Source organism: Adiantum capillus-veneris, chromosome 30, assembly GCF_014529385.1.
Source record: "Adiantum capillus-veneris isolate H3 chromosome 30, ASM1452938v2, whole genome shotgun sequence".
Classification (NCBI taxonomy): domain Eukaryota; kingdom Viridiplantae; phylum Streptophyta; class Polypodiopsida; order Polypodiales; family Pteridaceae; genus Adiantum; species Adiantum capillus-veneris.
The window spans coordinates 16,091,527-16,105,575 of NC_140960.1; the positions used below are offsets into that span (position 1 = coordinate 16,091,527).

Consider the following 14,049-nt stretch of genomic DNA (forward strand, 5'->3'; position numbering starts at 1 on the left):
TTATGCTGACTTTGGTAGAAAGCGTTTACTTCAATGTAGCAGACGAGATGTCGGCTTATGAAGCATGGACAAAGCTGAGTGATCTTTATGAGAAGCAGAGTGCAGCTTCACAGGTATACTGGCTTAAGAAGCTTGTTGACTTGAAGATGAAAGAAGGGACACCTATGTCCAATCATCTGAATGAATTTCAACACCATCTATAGTCAGTTGTCAGCTCAAGGTGTCAAGTTTGATGAACCTGTTAGAGCTATGTTCCTATTGATCACATTGCCGGAAAGTTGGGACACTTTTCGCACAGCTTTGAGTAATTTTTCACCTCCAGATGGTTTGAACATAGCAGGTGTAGAAGGAAGTCTGCTTACTGAAGAAACCAATAGAAAGACAATGGACAAAGGAAAAGGAACAGCCTTAGTTGTCAGGGGAAGGACCAAAGAAAAGTACAAAGGTGGAAAGAGGAATCAGTCTCGTAGCAAGTCCCGCAGCGCTAAAGGCAAGAGTGACATAGAATGCTACCATTGTGGCAAGAAGGGTCACATGAAAAGAGACTGCAGAGAATGGAAAGCAGAAAAAGGCAAAGAGAAAGATGAAGACCATGGTGAGAAGAACAAGTCCTCAGTGAAGATTCAAGAAATAAATGTGACAAACACTGTTGCAGAGGATGACAGTCTAGTGTCAGGAGACATCTACTTCTTGAAGAGTACAATGTACTCAGCATCTGATGGAAATGCACTGAGTGATTGGATTATAGACTCAGGGGCATCACTTCATGTGTCTCCAAACAAGGAGTGGTTTACCTCTTATGTGACCACTAAAGATCATGTTCGGCTAGGCAATGGGCAGACATGTGAGATCTTAGGTGATAGGTTAGGCATAGGTCCACACAAATCACTATGAACAAGTGCCAACTGTGTATCTCTTCTACTGCTTCTATGCTTATGTGGCTGCTGTGTTTGCTTACCATACAGACAATGTTCACAGAATTCAAAATCATTAAATGAAAAGCCAGGCAAATAACCAGAACGAGACAGGATTTCCATTCCCTTCTTGGACATATGTCCTAACCGGCTATGCCACAAAGAAACATTCGGCTGCTCGGTTACATTGATTACATTTTTAGAGACATTTGATACATAAATCATGTAAAGTCCTCCAGAATTTACTCCATGTGCTACTGTCATCGAACCCTTGGATATCTTCCACATGTTTTGTCCAAAAGTGGTGACGTAGCCAGCATCATCAAGTAAACATGTGCTGATCAAGCTCTTTGTAATTGCGGGAACATGTCTCACATTCTTCAGCGTGAAAGAAGAGCCATTCTGAAACTTCAATTGAACATGAGCTTCTTACTTTATGACATTTATAGATGATTACGCGAGGAAAGTATGGGTTTACTTTCTCAAGCACAAGGATGAAGCGTTTAGTGTTTTCAAAACGTTTGTGACACTTGTGGAGAATCACAGTGGCAAGAAGCTTAAATGCTTACGCACTGACAATGGTGGAGAGTATGTTTCAAAGGCCTTTCAGGACTTTTGTGAGTCAAAAGGTATAAAACGTGAACTTACTGCTCCTTACAATCCTCCTCAAAATGGTGTTGCTGAGAGGATGAATAGGACCATACAAGAGAAGGTCAGAAGTATGTTATCTAATGCACAACTGCCAAATGGGTTTTGGGTTGAAGCTGTATCAACAACTGTTCATCTTATAAATAGATCTCCTAGCAAGGTTTTGCAGAAGGATTGAGTGCCAGAGATGGTATGGTCAGGCAAAATGCCCTCATACAAGCATCTCAGAGTCTTTGGATGTGAGGCATATACTCACGTTCCAAAGGAATTTAGGAACAAAATTGAGCCAAAGAGTAGAAAGTGCATCTTTCTAGGCTATGGTAATTCTAGTGAGATGGGGTACAGACTTTGGGATCCCGAATCCAGAAAGGTTATCCGCAGCAATGATGTTCACTTTAATGAATCCAAATATCATTCTAAACCAGAGAGGGTTGAGGAGATTAGAAGAGTTGTCTTCCAAGAAGATGGACCTGCACGTGCAAGACAAAATGTCAGGGCTCAAGAGGAGCAAGGACAGGATAGATTGGAACCACAGGTTGTGGCTGAGCCTGAGCCACCTACTTTGCGTAGATCTGGACGTATCACGCGACCTCGTGATCGGTTTGTTCCATCTATGAACTATGTCATGTTGACTGATTGCAATGAGCCTTCATGTTACAAGGAAGCAGTGCAAATGAAGGACTCTGGGAATTGGCAATTGGCCCTACAGTCAGAGATGACAGCTCTGCATAAAAACCAGACATGGAAGCTAGTTAAATTACCACAGGGCAAAAAGGCTCTACCTTGTAAATGGGTTTACAGGTATAAGATGACCGCTCATGATAGTCAGCCAAAGTACAAAGCAAGGCTTGTTGCCAAGGGATTTAAGCAAGAACAAGGCATTGACTTTGATGAAGTCTTCTCTTCGGTGGTCAAGATGACTACATTGAGATGCTTTCTTGCATTGGTTGCCATATTAGATTTGGTGTTGAACCAAATGGATGTCAAGACAGCGTTCTTGCATGGTGATTTAGATGTGGAAATTTACATGCAGCAGCGAGAAGGGTTTGTTGAGAAAGGCAAGGAAGATTTGGTATGCCAATTGTTAAAGAGTCTTTATGGCTTAAAACAATCACCGAGGGCATGGTACCATAAATTCCAGAAGTTTATGCTTTCTCAAGGCTACAAACGTAGTGAGTTTGATCACTGTCTATATACAAAGAAGTCTAAGGATGGTAGTTGGTTGATCCTTATTTTGTATGTGGATGACATGTTGATTGCTGGCAAGCACTTGGAAGCAATTTCAGCTTTGAAGTCAAAGATGGCAAAATTGTTTGACATGAAAGACATGGGTGAGGCAAGTCATATACTTGGTATGCGCATTGAGAGAGACAGATCAAAGAAGTTGATTTGGTTATCTCAAACATAGTATATTGACAAGGTTTTGCAATGTTTCAATATGGAGAAGGGAAAGGCATTGAGTGTTCCATTGCCACCATATGTGAAACTTAGCAAACAAGATTGTCCTGTGTCTGAGGAAGAACAGGCTGAAATGGATAAGATTCCATATGCTTCTTCAGTGGGTAGTTTGATGTATGCAATGATTGCTACTCGCCCAAACATTGCATTTGCAGTGGGAGTAGTAAGTTGATACATGTCAAACCCAGGCAAGAAACATTGGGAGGCAGTGAAAGGAATATTGAGATACCTGAAAGCTACAAAGAGTATGCGTATATGCTATGGGAGTTAGGAGCTAAGTGTAAAGGGTTTTACAGACTCAGATTATGCAGGTGACTTAGACAACCGAAGGTCTACGTCAAGGTATGTCTTTACATTGGCTGGTGGAGCAGTATCATGGCGTTCTAGATTACAAGATTGTGTTACTCAGTCTACTACAGAGGCTGAATATGTTGCAGCATCAGAGGCATGCAAAGAATCAATTTGGCTTAATCGACTAGTAACAGATTTGGGAATCAAAGAAGAGATGCCCGTTTTATATTGTGATAGTCAGAGTGCTATACAACTGGCTCGCAATCCAGTTTATCACTCAAAGACAAAGGATGTGGATGTGAAGTATCATTTCATCAGGGAAATGCTCGAGGATAAGCAAATTCAGCTTGTCAAAGTTCACACCACAGAAAATCATTTTGATCTACTTACAAAAGGACTTCCCTCAGAGAGCTTTGTGCACTTTCACAAGCAGTCAGGTGTAGGGTAGTACATCACTTCTCTACATCTCTTGTATATTAGCTTGTATAGTAGCTTCTCTCACACTTAAAGTACCACATTGGATTTTAAGTGGGAGGTTGTTGGGGTATAAATCCCAATGTGGTCTCCCAGGTAAGTGGGCGAGCCGCCAAGTATGTACACATATTCTTTTGTAAAAACCTAATAAGAACTCCCTATGCTCTACACATTACAGTAGAGCGAGTTCACCATATCGTCGTGCTCTTCTTCTCGCACTCTCTCTCGCGTCACACTTTCGCTCGTACTCCTTCACAAACATGTCTTGAACGCACGTGATATGGGAGGAATCCCAATCTTTGAGCGAGTACTTCCGAGCAGACAAGAAACCGAGTGAGCGTAAGCAATGAAAAAGAATAGATTGAGATCTCAATAGTTACTCTATAGAGTATAGTGTAGCAAAGTAACTATGTTGCATTTCAAATAGTCTCAAACAAAAGAGCCATACTCTTCCTTTAATGTGTTCACACACATTAAAATAGTGTCAAACAAAAGATCCATAATCTTCCTTTAATGTATTCACACACATATTGATACACATTCATATCCTTGCTTCTGAACCATCTTGCTGAGCATATTCCAAAACTCTATTTGTGCCATGGTAAATTCACATGTTGCAATTTTCAGAATTTTGTGCACAAATAAATCAAAAGATGGTAACTCAAATGCCACATGTCCATCATAATGCATAGGTAGCTCTTGAACTTGAATGATATCCTTTGCTTGCTTGAGTGCCATGTGTAGGCTGCTTTGTGAAGGCATTGCATTTAGTATACCAGCTACTATGGAGGGATCATCGGACTATTACTAGTGTGTCCTTCATTCCAATGCCTTGTGTGCTTTCAATAGCAATACAAACCTTCTAGAATTGACATTGGCCATGATTGAGAAGGAAGATTTGTTCACCACTAGCAAGTTTAGTAGCCTTTATCTTCACCTGCTCTCCCATTAGAGTCAATGGATGCAAACTGAATGCATTAGTTATTTCATACTGTTGTATCACAAAAGAGATAGAAAGTGTGTAGATGCTATCGTCAAACATAAGAACAATCTTGTGGCCACATTGTCGTCCATAAATGGTTATGTGCCTAGCCATGGTTGACTACGTGATGAGGAATTTCAAACTCCAAGCAAACCTTTTCGAGCAATCTAAAAAAGAGCATTCCTTATGGAGACTTTAACAGTTGCGGGATCATAGTCGAGGAATATTTTCTCAAAAACTAGCCTTTCTGGTCGCGCCTCAAAAATGACTTTGATGCGCCGATGCCCTTGTTCAACAATCCCTACCTCCACCTTCTTCTAGAGTTCCACAAAAGTGGGCCTAACTCCGCCACTAGGTAGCCAGCTCTGCATGGAAGGGGTGTGCATGCTCTCAACCAATCTAGCCAATTACGCTCTCTCTCTCTCTCTCTCTCTCTCTCTCTCTCTCTCTCTCTCTCTCTCTCTCTCTCTCTCTCTCTCTCTCTCTCTCTCTCTCTCTCTCTCTCAGACTCAGCGCCGCCTCTATAAGTCACTCACAGTGCGCTAAAAAAAACCTAGGTTTAGTGTAACAAAAGCCTAGGTTTAGTGTAACAAAAACCTTGGTTTAGTGTAACCCCACCTACAAATTTTGAGATTTACCTCTAAATTTTATAGTTGAAGGTGAGAAAACCTCCAAAATTTGAAAAAAAATAGTGGAAATTGATATAAAAAGCTTCAGATTTAGTGAGTTTACCTCTATTGTTTCTAACATGTAGGTTTGACAAGTTTTTGGAAAAACGTTTTTTTTGAGCATTGGTCACTCACTCTCAATGATCGAGTTTAGTGAATTTTCAGTGTCGTGTCTCTTGCTCACTCCCAAGGCTTCTGTCTGTCACGCACTCTCTGAGTCTCAGAAGCAAGTCGGACTCTCTGTCTCTCTCTCTCTCTCTCTCTCTCTCTCTCTCTCTCTCTCTCTCTCTCTCTCTCTCTCTCTACAAGGATCAAGGTGAAGTCATTGTTTTTGGAGACATGAATGCTCGCACAAATATGTTACAACACGACACACAACAAGTCGACATGCCGCATGTCTCAAGAAGAGTGGATGACTCATACATGTATAATCGAAGTTCTAATGATGCAAAAGAAGTGGATCACTATGGAAAGTCACTTCTACATATGTGCAATAGTACCGGAATGCTCATTGCAAATGGTGTATCTCTATGGCAAGGCACCAATGACTTTACATGTAGAAAGCACAATGGTGCTAGCGTGATTGACTATATGTTGTTCTCAGAAGCCACTCTAGAATGCATACAAAGCTTTACACTTGGTGAATGGAGTCCGGAATCGGATCACAGGATGTTATGTATTGACCTCAAGTGTGGTAAACGGCCCGAGCATGTAGCCTCCAATCATGATGTGAATCATTTGTACCTACATCTAGACTTCAAACGAGCACTTATATATGCTGATATGGTGGACCAAATGTTAAGCATGATAGAGCATCAAGGGAGCCCAACATTAGAATGCAAGTGGAAAGTTTTCAAAGAAGTAATTTTCTCTTGTGCGAAGGAATGCTTTTCGGCGAAACACATGTCTTGCAAAAGGTCTAAGAAGGGTAGCACCAAGAAGAAATGGTTTGACATGGAATGTAGTCAAGCCCGAAAACACTTGCTAAGATTGGATGCAATCAAAGACAAGGAAGTTTACTTGGAATGTTCACACACATACAAAGCACTTGTTCAAAAGAAGAGGAGAAGGTGGGAAGTCGAAAAACAACTTCTTTTAGCACAAGAGAAAGCACATGCATGTGGCAAGTTTTGGCAAAATCTAAAAGGCAAGCGCGTTGAGAGCTTTGGTGACTTGACTCTTGAGGATATGTATATGCATTGTAAGAACCTCTATGAGCAACCCAATGTTGATAAGATGGAGGGTTGTAGCTCCCTTCCATTTATGTCTTCCTTCTTTACCATTGAAGATGTATGCCGCGCGCTTGAGAAACTTGCTACTCGCAAGGCAGGTGACCTTCAAGGTGTCAAGGCTGAAATGATTAAATGGACAAGCAAGAAAACACGATATTGGATATGCGATATGTTTAACCTTGCACTTCAGTATGGAATGCCTCATGATTGGAGTGCAAATGGATCAAACCTTTGCACAAAGGAGGAGATGTAAACAATGTGAACAACTATCGCACTATAATGGTTGGTTCTTTGATGGCAAAGTTATTTGGTGTATCATGGAGATGAAGATAAGTGAATGGGCGAAAAGAATGGCAAACGTGCACTTGGCCAAGCAGGTTTTCGAAAGCATCATAGCACTATTGATCACCTTGTCACTCTTCGAGCTCTTATGGAAGCGTCTCGATTGAAAGGAAAAAAGTTGTATTGTTGCTTTGTGATTTCAAGAAAGCTTTTGACATTGTACCGCGAGGAAATCTTTGGAGACGTATGCAAAGCCTTCAAGTGCCGAGAGAATTTATGCATGCAGTCTTTCGCATCTACCAAAAAGTGATATGTCGATTACGTATGGGAGATGGAATTTCAGAATTTTTTTGCAAGCACTATGGTGTCAAACAAGGATGCCCACTTTCCCCACCCTCTTTGGGCTACTCATTGATGAATTGGAATACATGGTTCTTGATTTAATGCAGCAAGAAGGCATAGAAGAGGTTAAGATTGGAAATGCAGTGATCATGCATTTGCTTTATGCCGATGATGTAGTGCTCTTGGCACATACCTTAGAAGATGCACAAAAGCTTATGAGTGTCTTGGAACGCTTTTGCCTACATAGCGGGCTGATCGTGAATGGATCCAAAACCAAGGTTATGCTTGTAAAGACCCTCAATGACGAAAATCCATGCATTGTATACAACAATGAGAAACTTGAAGTGGTAGATCACTTCAAGTACCTTGGCCTTGAGGTTCCATCCAATCATAAATGGAAGGATTGTGCAATGCGTCGCTTGGAAGCCGGAAAGAGGGCTTATTATGCATTTGAGAACATGTGCAATGCAGAAGAGATCAAGTGTTGGGCTCTCAAAAAGTACCTCTTTGACACATTGGTGACACCGGTGCTTCTTTATGGAGTGGAGGTGTGGGGTGGAAGCATCGGGAAGTCTACTTGGAAAGAGTTTGAGAATGTCCAAAAGCATTTTCTCACCAACTTTCTCCAAGTCAAGACACAAACACCCTACATGCTCTTACTTCTTGAGTCCGGATCGCTTCCCATTGAGGTCTTGGGCATGGAAAGGGTTGTGGAGTACATGCGTAAGACACAACGTAGCCCTTTGCATCGACTTCCTAGAATCGCATATGAAGCAAGTCAAAAGGTTCAAAAGACATGCAAGAGCAAAATACTAAGTTCGGGGTGGATGCTTGATATCAAGAAATGGTTTGGAAGATGGGATGCATGGCACTTGGTCAAGGATGCGTCGATCGACTCCCAAGTTAATGAGGCCTTCTTACAACGCCAATGTATCATGGCTTGGGAGAAATCCGGAGGTTCTCGCTTCAGCCGGGAAAATCCGAGGTTCTCGCTTCAGCCATTACACCACACATGTTGGCCCCAAACTACAAATCTCTCTTCTTCTCGGAACGAGGTAACCGAACACCTTTCCTACATCCTTGAGCCCATCCCGTTGAGTGCGATCGCGCACCATTGCCTCCATTCGTCTTAGCTCCCCATTCTCTACGCTGCGAGACAGGACGTTGGGGCACTGGCGAGGAGTGTCATCGACTTTGCACCTTATGCCCTCGTGTCAAGTGCGAGAGAGTGAGTACCACACACTCCTTGAGTGCTCAGCTTTTGACCACATTAGGTCCTCTTTTCCCCATATATTCAGCCATGAGCTCTCCCTACATACCTTCCTCTCCCAACCACGATGTGGACTCTCTATTGCGACGCTCATTTTCAGCCATTTTTGAGCATCGAGAGTCACTTATGAACTCCACTCACACCACGTGACATGTTCAGTTGGGTCCCATAGGTCATATTTGACCTCCCAGGACGATAATAAACTATCTATCTATCTATCTACTATCTATCTATCTATCTATCTCTCTCTCTCTCTCTCTCTCTCTCTCTCATCTCTCTCTCTCTCTCTCTCTTCTCTCTCTCTCTCTCTCCTCTCTCTCTCTCTCTCTCCTTGCTCTCTTAGAAAAAACTTTAGAAAGACATTTCAAAAACATCAAATACAAACTCGTCCAAAAGACTCAAAAGCCCCTCAACGTCCATCCTATTGATGGCTTCAACCACAGTGGCAATGCTCGTAGCATGCGTCTTTTAAGAGTTCTATGTAGAAGTCAAAATTCACGAGCTTTCTTCCTCTCCTGGCTTATGTACTAATTAGACACCTCTTCACTTCCTAACAGCATGAACATTGGTATGCTGATTCTGATTCTACATATCCTGCTTGCATCTAAACCTCTATGGTGGCTCCCAAACTCTTCTTGCTATGCGGGATCTCACACGGACAACGTGAGAGTGAATGGCACATGAAATGCAATACTCCTTTCTAGCGTAAAGATTAGGAAGTGCGTACCCATCATAAATGGAAGCATCCTGTACATCTCTCACAGCAGCTTGTTCAACAATGTACCTTACAAGAAACCGCTTGACAGCCTTGTCCTTGGGCACACATCGCCCACAGTTGGAGCACCTGATGGGGTTGGTGTGGCCTCTTCCGTGCTTGTTACATCCACCGTTGTGCCGCTTGATCGTCGGCTTTGGTTAACTTATGGGGTGCTTGCCCTTATGGAAAGCAATTCCCCGCCACCTTAGAAAGCCCTCAAAGCACGCCTTGACCAGCGTGACTTTTTCAAGCCCCCGGGTCCGCCCCCCATTTCCCCCGGATCCACCCCCGCGGTGGAACTTGAGAGGAGAGAGAGAGAGAGAGAGAGAGAGAGAGAGAGAGAGAGAGGCTCACCCTGTGGGTTGGAGAGATACACAAGAAGATTTAGAAATATTCTCATGTAGGAAAACAAAATCTTTTTCAATTTTTTTCATACAATGCATAACATCATGAGCTTCTGCTCGAGAGGCACCACATACCTAGCTAGGTACGATTGGACCGGGCCAGCGGTCCCCTGCCCCCAATCGTACCTAGCTAGGTATGCGGTGCCTCCCTCACAAAACGTCGTGATGTTGAGGTAAGTCACAATGTGGGAATTATTGTGAGAATTTTTCAAAAACTTCTTGTGATAGAGAGGATGCGTTGCTGATTTGATACAGGCAGGCTGGGAGGGAGAAAAGGCAGCAAACGGGTGCGAGTGTGCATGTGTGCACGTAAGAGAGAGAGAGAGAGAGAGAGAGAGAGACAGCGAGAGAGATCATAATTGATACTGTAGCACGAGCCCCTCTACTTGGACTGACTGCTCATGGAGGGAGAGACAGAGAGAGAGAGCGTCGATTTCACTGCAACGCGGTGCCTGGAACCCCTACCTGGACTTCCTACTTACTTGCCGTCAACTAGGAAAAGCCTGCTTTTGATTCCTCTCTCTCTCTCTCTCTCGCTCCCCTCTCTCCTCTCTCTCTCTCTCTCCTCCTCTCTCTCCTCATCCTCTCTCCTCTCTCTCCTCTCTCTCTCTCTCTCTCTCGTCTCCTCTCTCTCCTCTCTCTCTCTCTCCTCTCTCCCTCTCTCTCTCTCTCTCTCTCTCTCCTCCCTCTCTCTTCTCTTCTCTCTCAAGTCAAGTCTCTCTCTCTCTAAAAACTCAACTCTCTCAAAGAGCGGGCGTGCCTGCTTTTGATTTCCGAAAAAAAATCCGAGATCTCTCTCTCTCTCTCTCTCTCTCTCTCTCTCATCTCTCTCTCTCTCTCTCTCTCCTCTCTCTCTTCTCTCTCTCTCTCTCCTCTCTTCTCTCTCTCTCCTCTCTCTCCTCTCCTCTCTCTCTCTCTCTCCTCTCTTCTCTCCTCTCTTCCTCTCTCTCTCTCTCTCTCTCTCTCTCTAAAAACTCAACTCTCTCAAAGAGCGCGTGCCTGCTTTTGATTCCGAGATCTCTCTCTCTCTCTCTCTCTCCTCTCTCTCTCTCTCTCTCCTCTCTCTCTCTCTCTCTCTCTCTCTCTCTCTCTCTCTCTCTCTCTCTCTCTCATCTCTCTCAAAACTCAACTCTCTCAAAGCGCGTCTCCTGATCGCTTCTCTCTCATTCTCGTCTCTCTCTCTCTCTCTCTCTCTCTCTCTCTCTCTCTCTCTCTCTCTCTCTCTAATCAATCTCTCTCTCTCTACTCTCTCTCTCTCTCTCTCTCTCTCTAAAAACTCAACTCTCTCAAAGAGCGCGCACCGGTGCGTGCTCTCTCTCTCTCTCTAAAAACTCAACTCTCTCAAAGAGCGTGCACCGGTGCGTGCTCTTTGAGAGAGTTGAGTTTTTAGAGAGAGAGAGAGAGAGAGAGAGAGAGAGAGAGAGAGAGAGAGAGAGAGAGAGAGAGAGAGAGAGAGGGGGGGGGGGGGGGCGGGGGAGACAGGTTCTCATCTTCTGCGTTTTCTCTCTCTCTGCCATGGCGATGTCGGATGAAGCAATTGTGTACCTTGTCTATGTGGAGAGGAGTGCGTTTGAAGCCTTGGAGGCATCTCACCTCGAAACCCTTACATCCTCTTGGCAGCGAAGAAGCAGCAAAGGCTGCCCTTCCGCGAATGGGTTTTCCGGGAAGCTTACACCCAGCTCCTACGAGCTACAGAAACAATCAGTAAAACAAATATAACCTAGTTCATTATATTCACTCAAAGTAAAAGTCATTATTGGGTCACTCTTGAGTTTCTGCACTCGATGATGGATGTTTTTAGCTGCACTCCATGGATGTTTTACCATTGTGGCTGTAAATTAGTCGACTTTATACATAAGCCTTGTAAATGATTTACAAACGAGAGAGAGAGAGAGAGAGAGAGAGAGAGAGAGAGAGAGAGAGAGAGAGAGAGAGAGAGAGAGAGAGACTCTCAACACACGCGGGGCAAGCGGCCACTCACAAGCAGCCATGGTGAAGCATCATCCTGGTCTGATAATGTGTCTCAAGCAAACGAATGGTTCGAGTGTGAGATGAGTGCATTTATGACTCCTTCCAAAAGCAATGTGTCATCTGTGGAGTTGGTGCTGGCATTTCTGATGCTACTACTACAAAGAGTGCACACATCAAGAGAAGGATAGAGATGGTTGCCCCAAAATTGTGAACCTTCGCAGTGCCAAAATTGATTTGTTCTATGAATGTAAGAAGTATGGTTTCAAAAAAAGATAGGTCAATGCACTCTCGCAACCTTTTGCTTTGTCGTGCCTTATGAGGCTGGGGGGTGCTCCATACATACATTGTGGGCACGTTCTTGATGATGTAAGAGTGCAAAGAATGACACTTTTTAATTGTGAGATTTGCACCCGTTCAGATAGACATACTGTATTGATGTTAAATTATCTCCTATTGCTATTGGATGATGCATAGTTATTTCAAAAAAGGTTTATCTTTCCAAAAAGAAAGAGAGAGAGAGAGAGAGAGAGAGAGAGGGCAATGCAGGGTTGCGGGACCATAAGCAAAAGCAACGGAAAGAAATTAGGAGAGGAAATCAGTAGAGATGCCATCCAAATTGGATCCCTCGTAGATAGTGGAAGGGACGAAAACAAACTTGGATTGATGATATGGATAGTGAGCTTGACAATAACGCGTAGGCCCTTCCAGTCCTTGGCAATCTCCTTGGCAATGTCCTCTCCTACCTTCTTGGGCGACATACCTAGAGGCCCGATCTTGGGCGCCAATGAAGAGGTAGCTCCAAGTTCCCATCCTGTTAAACGAACAAAAACCACCTCTTCATATTCTTGCTGCCCTTTCTTTATCAGAATTGCATCTTCATCGTGGGCGTAAAACATGCATCACTCAGCTTCATGTCTACCGGCTAGTGGAGTTTACGGGTGGCTCCCTCAATGGTGACGCTTAACTGGAGCAGTACTAGAAGTAGGGGAGAAATTAGCATCGCTGCCCTTGTGATGAAATCCCTAAAGGATCCCGGTCGCAATAGGAAGAAGATGAATGCATTGTTGCAGTTGCTGCTACTCGTGGGACTGAAATAGTAGCTTAACGTGCTATAATCCTTGCTCAAGAACGAATACTGCTGTGGTGGGCGCTTGTGCTCTGGTGTGAACACAGCCTCTTAAGACAACTGGAGTTGCTCATGATTAGTGCTAAGGGCCTTGTTAATTCGCTCTGAGTTTTGTGCAACAATTATCTCCCTTCGTAATCTCAAAGAGGGCGAGCTTTGACAGCCAGATTCTTGCCCATTTAATGCATAATCAATACCACAATGATAAAGCCGACTGACAAAAACAACAAAGATGCCATCATTTGCATTTATGACATTGTTATACTGCAAGTGTTCCTCATGATTGTTGGCTACTCTCATAATTGTATTATCAAAATTCCTCCTACTAATCTGACCATGCAAGCCGTTGCAGCACTCGATTCCCTTTTTCTTCTTCTTTTGCTTGCCCCTCAGTCCTAGCATTGGCAACAGGGTCTTGCTACATGCTAGTGTGCCCCATGAGCTCTTGGCTGGTTTTCAACCTGCAGATTCCTCTTCCTTCTCCTTATACATTTAAGAACATCAAGCACAATGGCAACATTACTCTCGATAATGTGATTGATATTTCCCGTGTGATGCGTCTCCGTTCAATGGCAAAGGAGCTTGCTTGCATAGTAAAGGAAATTCTCGGTACTGCGTTTCTATGGGTCGCTCTGTGGATGGGAAGGATCCTAAGGATTTTCAAATAGAGATTGACAATGGGGATGTGGAGATTCCAGAGAATTAGCTTAATTAATTTTAGGTAGGTGCCTCTCTGGAATGTAGCGCTGCTAAAGTAAGTTTTATTTTGTGGTACTAATGCTCAATATTTCTCGCAAATCATTTTTGGACAAATGTGAGCTTGTTATACTTCAAATGAGTGTATGCTCAGTGTGTCAAAAGAGAGAGAGAGAGAGAGAGAAGAGAGAGAGAGAGAGAGAGGAGAGAGAGAGAGAGAGAGAGAGAGAGAGAGAAAGAGAGAGAGAGCATCGGTTCACATGCTTCACATAGTGTTAGGGAAAAATCAATTTCATAAACATCCATAGAGGAAATTTCTCAAAATAACGGAATTTTTTATAGTTAAACTCTATTTTCTTGAATTTTCAAACCGGATTCTATCCTTCTTTCCCTCCCTTCAATCGGTTGTTTTGAGTTTTCAATCGACTCTTAGCACTATATTTTAGCAGACTTGAAATCTAAAAGTTGAAAGAGACGCGAACTTTTTTAGAGATTTGTGTGTGTGTGTGTGTGTGTGTGTGTGTGTGTGTGTGG

At 43.4% G+C, this 14,049-nt stretch overlaps 1 pseudogene; it reads right to left on the minus strand.

Annotated features, from left to right (window-relative positions):
- Positions 1-12,615: 12,615 nt before the first annotated feature.
- Positions 12,616-13,311, minus strand: LOC147417595 (uncharacterized; annotated as a pseudogene).
- Positions 13,312-14,049: the final 738 nt, after the last annotated feature.